This window comes from Crotalus tigris, unplaced genomic scaffold (assembly GCF_016545835.1).
Source record: "Crotalus tigris isolate CLP2741 ecotype Arizona unplaced genomic scaffold, ASM1654583v1 scf7180000024339.11422700, whole genome shotgun sequence".
NCBI lineage: Eukaryota > Metazoa > Chordata > Lepidosauria > Squamata > Viperidae > Crotalus > Crotalus tigris.
Window position 1 is genome coordinate 1,730,961 of NW_024100509.1, and position 18,025 is coordinate 1,748,985.

Here is an 18,025-nt window from a genome sequence, read left to right on the forward strand (position 1 = left end):
TTTTCTGTACTTCCAAATATACTTTGAATCTGAGGATTTAAAGTTTCATCTTTCTTTGTCTAGGTAACAGTTGTTGCACACTTCTGCCAAGGTCATCTTCCTTACTTTTTACTTTCTTGCAGAAGAGTATTTTAGACTTTGCTCTCATTATTACAATTTCACATAACCATCTTGGCATAAGTATTCCTCCCATCTGAAAGCATGCCACTACAAATAGACACTTTGGGAAGTGGATTCACCAGCTCTATCCAAACCTGTTTTACAAGAAGCTCTTCCTAGATACTGTATCTTCAGTTCTGCATTTGAATCAGTTTGCATTGACTCCAATCCCACTTTTTCTATTTTTGCAATTTGTTATATATAGTAATTGACTAATATATATATATTCTGTTGACACAAAACAGGATCCTTCAAGTTCTGTGGCATCCTTCCTCCTCTAGTCAGCCCTGATAATTGATTGGTTAAGAAGATGTATTAAGATACAACTCTCAATTTAAGCTAGAACTGTCCTATTGACAACAAAGTCTGAATTATTTAAAGCAATATGCACTGTAATTAGTTAAGAATATTGAAAACAATATATTTCAAATGCTATGAATATTCAGAGGTAAAATGTAAAGATGCCTTTCAAGCAAAGTCAACTGGTAGTGATTATTTGGCAGCATTGTATACATTGTAGGACACTGTCTCTTTGTACAATATTTTTTTCAGCTTCCTAGCTTAGTGAACAGCCCTGATATTCCCAGATAGTTCCCATCATATATAAGTGCTATTATTATTACTAATATTATAAATTATATCACAGATAACAAACCTATGGAGATTGCTTATATCAACAAGAGCCATAATTGTTACTTAGATATAAAATCATAACATTAACAGAGGTGAAGGCTTTCAGAAAAGAATATGCTCTTTAAGTATATTTATCTTCATAGGTTTACTGGGTTTCTTGATAAGGCCGAAGTAAATACCCAGTGCAACAGAGTCCAAGACTTTGAGTTAATTGACTCCTCATGCAACCCCATGCAACCAAAGTATGCTCCTCCACAAAGACCCTTCATTTTGTCCCTTCTTTTCCTCAATGCATCCTGAAATAAATATAAATTCAGACATGGTCATATATAATCATCAGTTCAATGTTCCTGCTTGTTCTTGTCTTCCCTAAGTATGAAGGTGATGGTGAGAGGAGAACCTGACAATGACCTCTTCATTTGCCCTCTTCAGCATAATTTTAATCAGATCAAAGATGCAAACCAACCTCTCCTACATCTAAAGCAGAAATCGAGGCTCTCTGATGCAGCTTCCAAAATCCATTAAAAGATATTGAAAATTGACTAATAGATCAAAAAGGAGATAATTATTCCCATGTATTAAATTAAACTAAGTATTATTTCATTAAAGAGAATAAACATATTAATTACTGTATATTTCACTTTAAGTAAAAGAAAATTAATTCAAACCAAACTCAGTTTTGTCTTAGCTCTGCTCCCAACCAGCCACGCTACTTTTTTGGGAATGTACCCTCTGGTATGTCACTCAAAGGCCAAGGGCCCTTGTAATCCAAAAGACCCTTACTAAAATCCACCCTAGTAATTGCTCAGTTGCATTTCAGAGTAATGTTAGGACTGTAATGTTAAAGGCACTATAAATTATAATTTGAAAAACCCATTTTTAAAAATATCTCTGAAGTAATTATTTCTGCTAATAGCTGCCTTTCTGATTGTTGCTCTGTTTCATCTGTTCCTTTTGCCAGTCTAGCATCTGATAATGTTTTGTTTAAAATGAAAAGGGCACTTTTGTCTTTGGCATCCTTTTACATTATATAATGCAGATCAGGCTTGTTTGCACACACACACTCTTTTATCTTGGACGTCTTGATCTTCCTATAGATCAGGTCACCATAGCAATTTACAAGTAGCAGTTCATGTACGTTATACAGAGCAGCTGCTACAGCTGTGTTTACACACCTGCTCTCACAATGTCAGTACCCCAAAGAAAAATCTTGGTTGCTTATCCATAATGTCACTGCATGAGATAGAATCTTTTATGAAAATGCCCCAAAGCAGCAGGGCAGCAAAGGAGGCAGCATGGCAGTCAATCCCCACTGTTCAGAGCTGGAGGGGGAGAAATGGATAAAAAGGCGAATGGTCCTAAGGAGAACCAACATAGAAGAGACACAAATAATCTGAAGCTGTCATTCACCAAAGGATATTCTATGAGCTTGGGGAAAAAATGCTATCAAGCAACCACCACTTCATTGACTATGAACTCTACGGATATAAACCATGTGATTGTGATGAGCTGGTTAGAGGGGTGGGCCCAGCAGCAGCGATGTTGCAGACACAATAAGAGTTTTACTCACAAGCCAGCCAATGTGTCCAAGCCTCTCCATTTCACCAGTGTTTTCCTACCTTTTTAAACCCTATATCCTAGCTCAATAAAAATAAAAAACCTATGCAATTAATTGAAATACCTATTTCCACATATATTTTTTTACATCAAACATACATTACTGCTGCAATTGTTATCACTGTGAACATCAAGGCTGTGTGTTTACCATAAGCATTTGGATTCTGAACAGTGCACAAAGCAGATACAACATAGGTCATCAATCCTGTTATGCTGCTTTGATTTAAGAGCCACAGCTGCAGAAAAACCAGCTTCACAGGGAGCAGTGGATGAAAAGAAGAGCCAGTTTGGTCTAGAGCAGTGTTTCTCAACCTTGACTAGTTTAAGATGTATGGACCAACTCCCAGAATTTCCCAGCCAGCATGCTCATCTAGGAAGTCTGGGAATTGAAGTTCACACATCTTAAAGTAGTCAAGATTGAGAAACACTGGTCTAGAGCTTAAGGCACCAGGCTAGAAACTGGGAGCCTGTGAGTTCTAGTCCCATCTTAGGTATGAAAGCCACCTGAGTGATTTTGGGCCAGTCACTCTCAGCCCAACTCATCTCACAGGGTTGTTATTGTGTGGAAAATAGGGAGAGGAAGTTATGTAGGATATGTTCACCACCTTGGATTATTTGTACAAATAGCAAAGGCAGGATATAAACAGACAAACAAACAAAAATAGATGAGAGAAGTTGTCCTCTTTCTTCTATGCTGCCTACTACCTTTGATGAAACAAGCAAAGAAACTCAGAGCTAGGCCAACAGTTGGATCCTGATGGTTTGAGCCAGGCTGTGGGTAGGAGTCATCCTTGCTTCTGATGGCCATTCAGAACTAGCCAGTGTTGCATTTGATTAGAAGAAGAAGCTGCTCTTCAAAAGTATTTTTGGAGGCAAGCAGTCTGTGACCATATTTTCAGTCATGGCTAAAGGTTTTAGCTTTTTCCATTTTTACCCCCTCCTGTTTCTTGTTTTCCCAACCCCAGACATGCTTTGACTGGTTGGGAGAAAATGTTTATATGCCCCCTCCCAGAAAGGCATATCGCACTGATTGAGCAACACTAATTTATAAAATTGGAATACTTTGATCTTTTAATACAAAGAATTGTAATGCCATGCTTATTGATCTTTAAAGATTTTTCCAGCAAAGGGCTCATTATAACTACAATATTTCCATCTTCTCAAAGCATGTATATGTTAGATGCCAGCATTATACAGTCGCACCAATTATATGATTAATTTTAAGTAACTAGTCTTCTTCTAAGTTCTCCTGCATTCATTGCATTAAATTAGAACTAATGGCCTTCCCCACTTGCATCTAATTATGACTTAAATCTGCTACAGAAACACCTTTTTTTCTGGTAGGTCCCCATATCAATACTTTCATCTCATCTCCAGACAGAATAAAACTGTCCTTAGGTGAATCCCAAGATGCATACAGTTTGTTAGGCTCAATCATCCATTATCCTCAACCAGGATATCTTGGTGTCTTGACTATCATGCAAATTACTTTAATGTACCATATGCGGGCTGCCTTTGGACACAGTTTCAAAGCTACAGCTGCTTCAAAAGGCTTTTGATGGGACAACCCCATCAGTGTAGAATTACTCCTATCCTGAAGTCCTTGCACTGGCTGCTGGCTGCCTTCAGAACTCGATTCAAAATACTGGACAACACCTTCAAAGTTCTTCATGGAATTGTCCCAGGATATAACAGGTATCATAGACTCTGCCCAGCTGATAGGAACATATAAGGAGGGCCTATTCATGGTCTGCCCATTTTATGAGGCCTATGGGACATTTACATTATGTACAGATGACAGGCCTTCTCAGTCATAATCCTTACTCCTTAGAACAGGGGTCCCCAACCCCTGGTCCAGGGACAGGTACCGGGCCACAGCATGCCAGCAATAGGTCTGCACAAACAAGCAAAGCCCCATCTGCGGGATGCAGGCAACACACAAAACCACATCCCCAAGGTTCGTGAAAAAACCTCTCTCCATGTAACCAGTCTCTGGTGCCCAAAAGGTTGGGGACCTCTGCCTTAGAATACACCTAACCAGATAATTTCAGAAGGTCTCCATACACATAGTAGTTTTTTAATATATTACATTACAATTGTTAATTGATAAGGTACTGGTAAATTGTTTCACGTTTATTACATCTGCATAATCATTCTGTCTCACCAGTTTTTTGATCTTCCAGTTGGTATTACAGTAGTAGCAGAGGTCACCTCCCTGTGGAATTGTAGATAGATAGATATATGAATCAGGTATACTTGTTAGCTGCATATAATCAATCAAACAGAAACCTATAAACTGGAGGGGAGAGCACTTCTAGGCTACAAACATTGTTATTTTGTTAAAGCACCAAGAGATGATTTAAAACTAGAGAGGCTTTTTACTATAGGAAAAACTGTTTTCTTGCTTTGCCCCTCAAATCAGCAAAAAGTAAAGATGATGGAGGACTCTGTATGCTTTTGAGTTACTCAACAGCTTTCAACAGACTGAAAAAAAAATCAAAGATCTTAGAACACCTACATCTCTCTTCTTATTTCATGGCTATTCAAGAGAATGGCCAGTGAATATTTTACTATTGGCTGATGACTTTGTTAGGCAAGAGAATCCACCAATTCTTGCCCTTTGCATGCCTTGTTTACAGTACCTAATGTCACCACTACCACGCCTATGCCAGGATTTGGATTGTCAATGAGACAATAATTTATATGTATTGTAAATATGTATTGATTTTTTTTTTTTTGCAGGCTCAACCACCTCTGCATCTGTGACCCATTAGTTGTGCGAATTGACAAGTGGCTAAATGCCACTTCTGTCACCCACCTACAATTGCTAAACTTTGCCCCATCGTACATGGGGAGAATGATTGGTAGCTGTTTTCCTGTGGGTAGGATTCCGCAATTAGGTCAGTAAATGTTATGCCAATTTTGCTATTTTATCAATGAATGGTGGGCAACTCTTTAATGCAGCTGTCTGGCTGTACCCAGAAAAGGGTTATGAACTTCTGATGGAATCTGGGTAATCAGATCAACAGACATTGTAGTCCCAACATGTCTAAATTGGGGGAGGCTTGTCTGCTATATGTTAGATGAAAACAACCACAAAACTAAATGCATTTCTAAAGGAAGGGGGGAGTTGTCATTTTTTTAAAAAAAATATGGCAGACTTCAAAGCTGATCTGAAACAAATTGAAGCTCCATCTTTCATATCAGTTCAAGGGGGGATTTGGAGCCTTTAGCAGATGGAGAAGCCACAATGTCATATTACATTCACAGCATGGATTCCTGTGCTCTGGAAAAAGAGCAGCTGGGCTGGTGAGAGAAGAAGCCCTTTTACTTCTTTGAAGGATTTCTCTGGCATGGAGTCTGAATGTGTCCCTTGCTTAGAAGTAAGCACAGTAACGCTATCTCAAATCGGCCCAAAGCGTCAATTTGCACAAGATATCATTTATATTCATTCAAAACAACCTGGAATTATTGGGTAAACATGCTTCACTAGCTAGCAAAATGCTGGACATTTAATTTAAATGTTATTTTTATTCATCCCTTTGAAATTGTTCATCAGCTTTGAAGACCTGACTAGAACCATTAAAAACAGCACCCCTACTGCACTCCCCCTTCTGAATGCATCCACTAAAGGACAAAGGGATGGCTAGTATCCCTCATTTACTTCTAAACTGCCTTTCAAAAAACTTACGGGTTTCTACAGCAATCAGCAATTAAGATGTTCAATTATAACATAGACGCCAAATGCCAGAAGAAGAGAGTAAGATTCCTGGTCACCAGTATTGACTAGGAAATACATTGACTGCCTCCCTTATCAACATAATCCATTTTATCAGTCACTGACAGAAAAATAAGATAATCATGGGGAATTCATACAGAGCTGAAGAAGAGCTGAATTTTCTGCAGGGCTGGTGCAACATATTTTGCTACAAATGGCTCCTACAAATAGAATAACAGGGTTGGATGGGACCTGGGAGGTGTTCTAGCCCAACCTCCTGCTCAAGCAGGAGAACCTATGCCATTCTGAAGAAATGGCTGTCCAACCTCTTCTTAAAAACCTCCAGTGATGGAGCACCCACATTCTACTGACTACTTGTCCTCACCCTCAGGAAATTTCTCCTTAATAAGGTTAGATTGCGCGGTTGTATCTCTCTTTAATAATCTTCCACCCATTACTTCTTGTGCTGCCTTCAGGTGCTTTAGAGAATTGGTTGACCCATTCTTCTCTGTGACAGCAGTTCAAGTGTTGCTATCATGACACCCCACTCCTTCTCTTCGCTAGACTAAACATATATATTTCTCATAACTGTTCATTGTATGTTTAGCCTCCAGATCCCTTATCCCTCTTTGTTGCTTTTCTCTGCACTCTTTCCAGAGTCTCAACATCTCTTTAGCATTGTGGTGACCAGAATTGGATATAGTATTCCAAGTGTGGTCTTACCAATGCAGTATAAAGTGGTACTAACACTCCATATGATCCTGATGCATTTTTGGCAGCTGCAGCACACTACGGGCTCATACTTAAGTGGTTGTCCACGAGGACACCTAGATTCCCCTCACAGTCACTACTGTTGATCCAGGTACCACCTATTCTATGCCTGCACATTTGATTGAACCCAATATTCAAATCTGTCAAGATCTGGAAGAGACTTTGGAGGTCTTCTAGTCCAGCCTCCCCCCTCCCGCTTAAGCAGGAGAACCTATACCCTCTCAGACAAGGACTGCCTAGCCCAGGGGTAGGCAACCCAAAACACTTAAAGAGCCACTTGGACCCATTTCCCACCAAAAACAAAACACTGGGAGCCGCAAAACCATTTTGATATCTAAAATGAAGATAACACTGCATATATCCTTTTTTACCTTTATTATAGGTGTTTGTGTGTGTGTGTTTGTGTGTGTGTATGTATGTGTGTGTGTATATGTATATGTATGTGTGTGTGTATGTATACACACACACACACACACATACACACACAGGTAAAAAAGGATATATGCAGTGTTATCTTCATTTTAGATGTCAAAAGGGTCTCTCTCTCTCCCTCTCTCTCTCCCTCTCTATCTGCCCTTGGTCTGCCACTCCTCTTCCCCTGCTCTCTTTCTCTCTCTCTCTCTCTCCCTCCCTCTCTCTCTTTCTCCCCCCCTCTCCTATCTGCTGCTCACCTGGCAAGCTTCAAGCTGTTGTCCAACAAGATCAGGGGTAGGCAACCTTGTCTCTTTTATGACTCATGGACTTCAACTCCCAGAATTCCTGAGTCAGCCTAGCTGGGCTAGCTAGCTCTCTCCTGCCCTTCCTGCTTCCTGCAGAGACGCAGCGAAGGGAGGAGTTCCGCCCAGCTCCTCGGAGAACACTGTGAGTGCACTCTCTTTTACACACACACACACACACAGAGAGAGAGAGAGAGAGAGAGAGAGAGAAGCAGGGAAGCGCAATTCCTCTCTCTGTCTCTCTCTCTCTCTCTGTAAAGGCAGAGGAAGCTGGGAGCCGCAGGGGAAGGCTCAAAGAGCCGCATGCGGCTCCGGAGCCGCAGGTTGCCGACCTGTGGCCTAGCCTCTTAAAAATCTCCAGTGATGGAGCGCCCATGATTTCTGGAGGCAAGCTATTCCACTAGTTAATTGTCCTCACTGTCAGGAAATTTCTCCTTAATTCTAGGTTGCTTCTCTCTCTGATCAGTTTCCAAACATTGTTTCTTGTCCTGCCGTCTGGTGCTTTGGTGAATAACGTGACCCTCTCTTCTTTGTGGCAGCCCCTCAAGTATGGGAACACTGCTATCATGTCTCCCCTGTTTCTTATTTTCTTTAGACTAGCCAAACCCAAGTCCTGCAGCTGTTCTTTATATGTTTTAGTCTCCAGGCCTTTCATCGTCTTAGTTGCTCTTCTCTGAATTTTTTTCCAAACTCTCAGCATCTTTTTTGTGATATGGTGACCAAAATTGGCTGCAGTATTCCAGGTGTGGTCTTACTAGGATTTTATAAAGCGGTACTAATACTTTGCGTGATCTTGATTCTAAGCTTCTGTTTATACAACCCAGGATTGTATTAGCTTTTTTGGCTGCTGCTGCACACTGCTGGCTCATGGCCAAGTGATCATCAACTAGGATTCCAAGGTCCCTCTCACAGGTCTCGCCCAATCTGTACTTGTATCTTTCACTTTTCCTGCCTAAACGTAAAACTTTGCTTTTCTCCACATTGAAACTCATTTTGTTGGACAGGGCCCTTTGTTCAAGTTTGTCAATATCTTTTTGAATCCTGAGTTTGTCATCTGGGGTGTTGGCTACTCCTGCCAGTTTGGTGTCATCTGCAAATTTGATGAATTTCCCTTCAATTCCCTCATCTAAGTCATTTATGAAGATATTGAGGAGTACTGCGTCTAAGACGGAACCTTGTGGTACCCCGCTAATTACTTCTCTCCACGTGGATGTAGTATCGTTGAGGACTACTCGTTGAGTACAGTTTGCCAGCCAGCTACAGATCCACCTGGTGGTGATGTTGTCTATTCCACCTTTTTCTAGCTTACCAAGGAGTAGGTTGTGGTCTACTTTATCAAATGCCTTACTACATCCACAGAATTTCACTGCTCTATTAGTTTAGTTACTTTTTCAAAGAATGAAATAAGATTGATTTGGCGTGATCTGTTTTTAATAAACCTGTGCTGGCTACTAGCTATAACTTTGTTTGCTTCTAGTTGTTCGCAGATCTGTTTTTTGATTATCTTTTCCAGGTATTGATGTTAGATTGATTGGTCTGTAGTTTTCTGGGTCTGTTTTTTTTTTTCCTTTCTTGAAGATGGGAACCACATCAGACCTTTTCCAATTCTCAGGTATTTTCCCGGTGCTCCAGGATTTTTGAAAGATATGGTGCAATGGTTCTGAGATAACATCTGCCAGCTCCTTCAGAACTCTGAGATGTAATCTGTTGGATCCTGATGATTTGTATTCGTCAAGGTCAGATAGGTGTTCTCTTACCATTTTCTTGCTTATTTTAATTTTAGTTTCTAGTTTGTCTTTTGCAGTGGGTTTTTTTTTTTTTTGGTATGTTGGGCTGTAGTTTCTTTTTGTGTGAAAATTGATGCAAAGTATGAGGTAAGCAGTTCTGCTTTCTCCCTCTTGCCTGTTATTTCCTTGCCATCTTCTCTCTTTAGTGGACCTACAGTTTCCTTGACTTTTTTCTTGTTGTTAATATGTTGGAACAAACTTTTTTTATTATCCTTGATTTCTGTTGCAAGTCTTTTTCGTTCTGAGCCTTTGCTTTCCTGACTTTATCTTTGCATGCTCTGGCTGTCTGCTGATAGTCAGCCTTAGTTATGTGGCCCTCTTTCCTTTTTTTTGTATTTGTCCTTTTTGTTTTTTCAGTTTGTCAGAAAGATCTTTGTGCAGCCATGCTGGTTTCTTCTTGAATTTCTTGTTTTTCTTTTTCAGTAGTATTGTGCTGGTCTGGGCTTTTATGATCACATTTTTCAGAGTTTCCCACACTTCTTGGGTTGTTTTTCCCTTTAGGATTTTCATCCATGGGATCTTTCCTAGATTCTCTCTGAGTTTGTTAAAGTCAGCTCTTTTGAAGTTTAAGACCCTAGTTGGATTGTTTTCTGTTGCTAGTGTTTGCATTATATTAAATTCCAGTATGACGTGGTCACTTTCACCCAAGGTTCTGGTAACTTCAACTCCCTCTATCATTTCTTCTCTGTTAGAATTATGTCCAGTATGGCTTTACATCTAGTTCCCTCCTCCACATTTTGGGTGACAAAGTTGTCGGCTGTTTGATCTCCCGCTCGCTCCAGAGTTTGTCTCCCAGTTGATATCTGATAATTGAAGTCACCCATTACTATTGTGGTGTGCTTCCTACATACATTTCTTAACTGGCTGGCAAAGAGTTCATCTATTTCTTCTGATTGGTTAGGTAGTCTGTAATATACACCTATGGTAATGTCATTTTTCCCCTCTTTTATATTGACCCATATGCATTCTGGAGAGATTTGATCTTTGATCTTGTGCGTTTCTGTGGATTTGTAGTGTTCTCTTACATATAGTGCAGCTCCCCCTCCTCTTTTTGTCGACCTGTTTCTTTTGAGCAATTTGTATCCATCCATCAGTCCATTCCATTCATGGGTTTCATCCCACCAGGTTTCTGTTATGCCAGCTATGTCATACCCTCGCTCATGTACTATTGCTTCTAGTTTGCCCCGTTTTCCCCTCAAGCTTTGAACATTTGTATATAAGCATTTAAGGCTTTTATGCCTGTCTGTGGGAATGTTTCTTGCCTCTCCTGAATGTTGTTTGAGTTTTCATTTTTCTCTTCTCTGCCCACCTCATTGTTTGATTTGTTTTCTTGGGATTTATGATTGGTTTTTGGTTCTAGAGATTCTGAAGATTGGTCACCCTTCCCCCTCAATTTTAGTTTAAAGCCCTCCTGATGAGTTGGGCCAGTCTTTTTCTGAGTACATTTTCCCTGTTTTTGTGAGGTGCAGCCCATCCCTTGCCAAGAGTCCTTCATGAATGAAATGCAGTCCATGATCCAAGAAACCAAAGTTTTCTTGGCAACACCAACCCTTTAGCCAATGGTTTATTTCTAGAATTCTTTTTTCCCTCAATGGATGTTGGCCTTTCGTTGGGAGTACTGATGAGAACACTACTTGTGCTCCTAGTTTCTTAACTTTATTGCCTAGTTGTTTGTAATCTCTCACTATTGTACTCAGGTTCTTTGTTGTGTCATTCGTCCCAATGTGGAGGAGGAGGAAGGGGTAGTAATCAGCAGGCCTAATTATTTTGGTTAGGTTCTCAGCAATATCTTGGATTTTTGCTCCAGGGAGACAACATACCTCCCAGGATTGTATGTCTGGTCTGCAGATGGATGATTCCATTCCTTTGGGGATAGAATCTCCTATTACCAACACGTCCCTTCGTTTGGGGAGGGCTGCAGTCTGGGGTGCTTGTCTGTTTATCTCTGGTGTGTTTGTTGATGTGACTTTTTTAGGAATGTTTGAAGTGATTTTTTAAGGGATATTTGAAGTTATTTCCTTGCTAGGTGTCTGCATGGTTGTTGTTTTTTTGAGGAGAAGGTTGTGAGTCTGTGTGTTTCCATCTAGGGGGAGAAATCGATTGCTCAGTTTTAGTAGGGTTGCTTCTGGTTTGGTTGGATTGGGCAGAAGGGGTTTGTTAGTTGTATGCTGCTTCTTTCTTTGAGTATTGTTTTCCTTCTTTGTGTGACATACCACCATTTGTCTTCCTCTGAGGGTTTATCGGTAGGGTCAAATCCTCTGGGAGTTATTTGTTTGTTAATTGGCTCTGTTTGGGTAGAGCTTTCTTTTGTACGTTGGGGTTTGGCTAGATTTGCTTCTAAGTTCCTTACTTTTTCCTGTAGCAGTTCACATAGTTTACATCTAATACATGTATACTTTGGGTGTTCTTTGGGCATGAGCACATACATGGAACATGTATTGCATACCACAATAGTGTCAGTCATCTGTTCCATGAGTATGTTGTTTGGAAATCCCTCCTTTTGTTTGGTGGATGTGCTTTGCTGTTAGCCTTGTTTCTGGATAATTATGCCTATTTTTCTATCCTTTTTTCTGTTTGTGCTTGTTTTTCTGCCTTGCTATTTTGTTTTAGATAATATGTGATGGTATGCCCTTTGGTTTTAAAAGAAAAAAAATGCAGTTTATATTGGTTAAGAGTTAGTGATGGAATAGGGCTATTTAATGAAGGGAAGGACTGCTTTCTCCTCCACAAAGCATTTGCTTTTAGCTTTCTGCTCCCTGCCTAAAAATTCTTTGCTATCCTTCCTTTTCTTAATTAGTTTCTTATATATCTCTGTCCTCTCTGCCCTGGTTTTGACTGCCTTTTTGTGCTCGGCCAGTCTTTCTAGCTGCCCCCAGTTGCCGCCAGCCACTTCTGATGAGCAGGTTTAGTAGCTGGGTTTTCTCCTTTGGGCCTTGTCACCAACTGCCTCTATCCGTCGCTCTGTCTCTCCGTCTCTGGCCATTGCTCTGTCTCCGATGTTTAGCCTGGTTCTCGAGCTGCTGGTTGGGTCCTCCACTGCTCTGTTGCCTCTGTTGTGCTGCCTTGCCACCACCTGTAGGCCTCCTGGTCTCTTGCTACTGCTGCCCACCATCTCTGCACTGTTCCCAGCCATCTCACTGGTTAGTGGTTCCACATTGCCGCCGCCTGCCACCTCTGCACTGCCCCAGCCACCACCCCAGTCAGTAGCTTCATGTTACTGCCAGCCACCACCTCTGCACTGCCCCCAGCACCTCACTGGTCAGTAGCTTCACGCTGCCACTGGCCCCCTCTTCTCCACCGGTTAAGCTGCCAGCACGTCACATCACCTGGTTTGCTATGCCAGTCTCCACTTCATTGGGCTGGGTTGGATCGCTGGGCTGCCGGGCTTTTCATGTAGGCCTCCATAGGCCCAAGGTCCTCCAATGTCCCCTTTGTGATCCTGCGCGACCACTCTATCGGTTGGGGAGGCCCACTCTGGTTCCTCTTTGATAGGCTGTGGTCTCTTCTTCTTCAATGGGCTCCGGTCTCTGGGTAGGCCTCTTGGGTGCAGCTGGGCCTCTCTCAGCAGGCAAGTTCGCTGTAGGCTGCTGCCCCTTGTTGGTGTTTTCCTCCTGATTCCTTGACTCTTTTCTTCCCCTTTTCACTTCTCCAGTCTTTTTTTTTTTCAATGACCTTTTTTTCCTTCTCATCCACTCCTCCTACCATTTTGTCTTAATTTACTGGCAACCTTTCTCCCTGGGATGTGAGCCTGCTTCCTCTGTTGCTGCCATCTTCCCCTGATTCTCTGGGATATAGTTAACCAGGTGTAAATTCATCTAGTGTGATACTGTCTATCCCACATTTTTCTATCTTACCAAGGAGTAAGTTGTGGTTTTTGTCAAATGCCTTACTGAAATCTAAGTAAGATTTATGGACACAGTATTTCACTGATCCACTAATTTAATCACTTTGTCAAAGAAGGCAGTAAGATTTGTCTGGCATAGTCTGTTTTTAACAAACCCAGGCTGGCTTCTAGTAATAGCTTTGTTCATTTCTAGATGCTTGCAAATCTGCTAATTATCTTTTCCAGGATTTTCCAAGTATTGATGTTAGGCTGATTGGTCTGTAGGTTCCTGGATCCATTTTTCCTCTTTTTGAAAATTAAAACCTCATCAGCACTTTCCCAGTCCGCTGGTAGTTCCATGGTGCTCCAGGAGTGTGGAAATCATTTGTTCAGTGGTTCTGAGATCACATCTGCCAGCTCCTTCAGGATTCTGGGATGTAAGCCATCTGGTCCTGGCAATTTGAACTCATCTAGCATGGGTAGGTGTCCTCTTACCATTTTCTTGCATATTTTGACTTGTAATTTTATTCTGTCTTCTACATTACTGCTTTTAATATGTTGGACTATTATTTCCTTTGATGTAAAGACAGATGCAAAGGATGAATCAATCAGTTCTGCTTTTTCCCTGCTACCCATCATCTCCTTGCCACTTTCTCCCATTACAATAGTGGACTGATCATTTCCTTGACTTTTTTCTTGTTTAAAACATGTTGAAAGAAACTTTTTTATTATTTTTAGCATTTCTTGCTAGTTCATTCTGAGCCTTAGCTTTCCTAACTTTGTCCTTCCAGATTCAGGCTACTTGCTGGTAGTCTATACATTTTTTTAACAACTAGGTGAAAAGGTTATAGGCTTCATTATCTATACACTAAGCTAGGAAATAAATAAAATGAACTTCAGGAATATTCAGGAATGCACATATGATTTTTGTAATAGCTGGTGGAAGGACCATACAATTCATTTAAAATGAGCAAAAGCCCCAAAGACAGAGACAGAGTAAGGAGGGATTATATTGTACTGTACATTTAGCATCTATATAGAGCTATTTTTGAGTATAGTATTTACTACTGCTAAAAAAATCCAAAAAGTTATTTTGGCTCATCTGGGCTAAAATAAATGTAAGATAGTATCTGAAAGGGTGTCAATGATACTAAAAAGGCAGGCTTCACTGGGCTATCAAAATCCTGGCCCTTTTTAAAATTTCTGTGACATGTATAACACATATTAAAAGGGGAGGGCTTTAATTGACAGGCCATACTTATTGTATCATTTTAACATTATTGACACTCTCTCCAGATGTGTGTAATGGCTTATAATAGCACTATTATATCTGGCTTAGAACAGAAAGAAAAACTTTGTATTCATGCCTCTACAACACAGGTGTCAAACTCGCCACGTCACGTGACGTGTCACAACGTATCGCGACACTTTTTGCATTGCCGGCAATAGGGTGGGCATGGCTTTAGTATGATGAAACCGGCCCGTGGGCCAGCAGTTTGACACCCTGCTCTATAAGAGCAGCAGAAATGTCAGCATTTTTACATAAGTCTTAGTCTATAGTGCCCTCCTTATCTTTGTTGCCCATCTCTGAATCCCCTAATATTGCCCAAAACTGGACACAGTATTTGAGGTAGAGTCTTATCAAGGCAGACAGAGAATGGAATAACTATTTCTGCACTTTAAATTTAGTAAAGATTCAAAACTAGTAAGAAGCACATATAGATAGTAAAATGAAGAGAGTGGTCACCAAGGTGAAGCACACATGAAATAGCCTCAAATTAGAGAAGTTTTATCAGATGCTAAACTTTGGAATAAGCTGAGTTTGGTGAAGGATGCAAAGAAGCAGGGGGGAAACTTCAGATATCTTCAAAATAAAAAAAAGGATACATAAACCAGATGCTTCATAAAGATGATGTAACACTGATGAGAAAGAAAAGCCATAGCTAATTAATTCTGCTTCATCTCTGTTTTCTCCAAGAAAAGGGTATGTGTTCCACTAGGCAGCTGTGAAGAACAGGTCAGGGAATATTTGCGCAACGTCCCTATCAGGAAGAGGGAAAGGAGGATCTATAGTAAATAGGCAGCAAATAAATTTAACAAATATGCTACAGACCACTGGGACTGTATTGCTACCTGAGAAAATTCTAAGATTGAATTAAATTACGTAATTATGCATTATGTTCACAATCAGCAATTATATACTAGTTTCAAGTACTTTAATCTCTAGACCAACAGAAACACAGTTGGAAGGAATAGAAGACACTTGGAGCAACTTCCAGAGAAGATCTTCCAAAAAGAGAATTCAGCAAGATAAAAATTGCCAATACACCAAAAGGGACCTTTCACATACACAGGATTTGGAAAGCCCATCAGGAACACATTATCCAAATGGGTTCAAAATCCTCAGTGGCTGTTAAAGGGGGACGTGGGGTTTATACCAAATGAGAGGAACTAATACTGGTAACCCCAAACCTGTTTGAAGCTAAAACCTGTGTGTGTGTGTAAAGAGGCCAGATAGGACTTTATGCACTTGAACCCATACAAACAAAAATGTTGAAGTCCATATTTATATCCCCAAGGAGAGTCTCCATTCAGAGTACTCAGGATCAAGACAGCAATGCCCCAAATAGGGGTAAAGATTCTTCCCCAATCGCCTGGTCCCATTATTTCTGATATATGTCCTCCCCCAGGAAGACAGTCCTCCAAAGATTGAATTATGCTGAATAGCAAATCTAAGTCAGCACCCTAGACTAGCAGAACCTTGGTAGGTTAAAGCACTTGATAATCTCCAAGTTACTGGCGGACACTAACCTTGCTCAGGTTGAAGAAAGATTTTTTTCAGGGTGAGGCACCCATGCTACTATCAGTATTATAACAGAGCATGTTTACCAAAACTCCACTAAGTGAACGCACCTGCTCTGTGACTCAGGGGAAATAGAAAGTGTCCAGTTTGTGGTGCTTCATTGCAAGGACCATGTGCTTCATTGTGCTTGCTGCAACATCTCCCCCAAACCACAAAAGAACACTATCCAATTTTCTTCTCTCAGACACCAACCATGCAATAGCCAACACAGTGGCGGAAATTTGTCTGGCTGCAATTAAAACATGGCAACAATTGGTACAAAAAGGATACATTTGTCAAGCTGAATCTATTTCATTAGTTAATTTATTTGCTTTGTTTTATTCCCTTTGATATTACTGATTTTAATCATAATAATAAAAGGTGACTTTATTTGAGCTAGAATGACAGAAAATGAGATTTCTCAGCAGTTATAAGATTTTGGTAATATACAAATGAAATAGCGTATTGATGTCATAATAGATTAGGGAAAGTTTTATTTCTTCTGAGTGCATCTTTAAATCTGAATTTATGAGCTTTCTCCCCATAGCCATTGCTGAGCTACTATTCTCCCTATTCTATAAATAATAAGTAAGACTATATTATGGACATAAAACATTACATAATTATTAGGAGTTTAAATTCATGGTAGGGTGGAATTTACACACAGTATAACAAAGACAATGCAACAAAGCCTTGCAACATTTAAGGATAGGGAATGGTCTTTGTTATCTGGTTAGTGATTGAAATAAAATAAACCAGAATGCCTGGGGAATGTAGAGAGGAAAGGGGAGATCAACGACAGGCAGTGCCTTATGGAACTGGCAATGGTTTGCATTGCCCCAGCATCACAGGGGCACCCTCATGTAGCAAAGGGGACTTTCCTATATTTTTCCTTGCAGCATTGCGGTGGGGAGAGCATTGCAAGGAGCCAGGGATAAAGCTTTAAGCTCTTCTGGATTTTGAAACAGTGATCTTGTCCAGATAACACCTATTTGTATTGTATTGCTATCCCATAATCACCCAAGTTCCCAGCAGACCAATAAGCCAGTTCGGCCTCTTATTAAAAAAATAAGAGAGAAGGTGCTTTGCAATGTTTTCATCAATATCCTAAGCTGTACTGTATTTCTATTTCGAACATCAAGCAGGACATTGTCAGAATTAATTACAGGCAAGCATTACTATATTCTTAAATGATTAAAAACACTGTCCGGTTTAATATTCAGTAATATTTTCTTATTAGTGAACTTGGATATGAAAAGTTAATGGGTGACTACTCCTTTTCTATACATAATTTCTGATTAACTTTACTCCATTGCATTGGCCAGGGGTAGGCAACCTTGGCTCTTTTATGACTCGTGGACTTCAACTCCCAGAATTCCTGAGCCAGCATGGCTGGTTCAGGAATTCTGGGAGTTGAAGTCCACGAGTCATAAAAGTGCCAAGGTTGCTTACCCCGGCATAGGCTATAGTCATCTACTAAAGAATACATAATCTTCTATTACAGTAGCAAAATATTGCAGTCTGGGTGGTGCCTGATCAACAAATGAATAATTATGATGCAACTTACTACAGAATTATTGCACTTGAATGCATTGCTCTTTATCAAAACATGAGAACATAAAGCGGTTATATTGATTTATGCCAAAAGAATACTGAGTCTAGTATTTTGTTACCACATCAGCTAATCCACTCACAATCCCACCAGTTCATATGGAAAGATGTGCATGGTGTTTCACCATTGTATCCATTTTAAAAGTAAAGCTCTATATAAGGAGTTGTTTCTGCCAGAAAGCTTGATGGGGTTTTAAATTCTGTAATCAGGGATTCAGGCTTTTGCTATTTGAACGCATGGCTGGATATAGGAGAAATATGAATCCAATGAGTATCATCTTTGAGTAATATACAAATGAAGCGATGCATTGAAATTTGGATGGCCAATGCATATATTTGTTTCTGAGT

General features: G+C 40.3%; 1 long non-coding RNA gene across 2 annotated transcripts in view; it reads right to left on the reverse strand.

The window, feature by feature from the left end:
- LOC120300266 overlaps positions 1–18,025 on the reverse strand; it is a 58,949-nt gene that overhangs the window by 32,000 nt on the left and 8,924 nt on the right. Inside the window, exon 1 of one of the 2 annotated variants that reach the window (XR_005554614.1) lies at positions 4,574–4,624. The exons of the other annotated variant lie outside the window; for it this stretch is intronic. This is a non-coding gene — a long non-coding RNA (uncharacterized LOC120300266). Of the gene's footprint in view, positions 1–4,573; positions 4,625–18,025 lie in introns of those variants that run through there. 2 annotated transcript variants of the gene reach the window in all.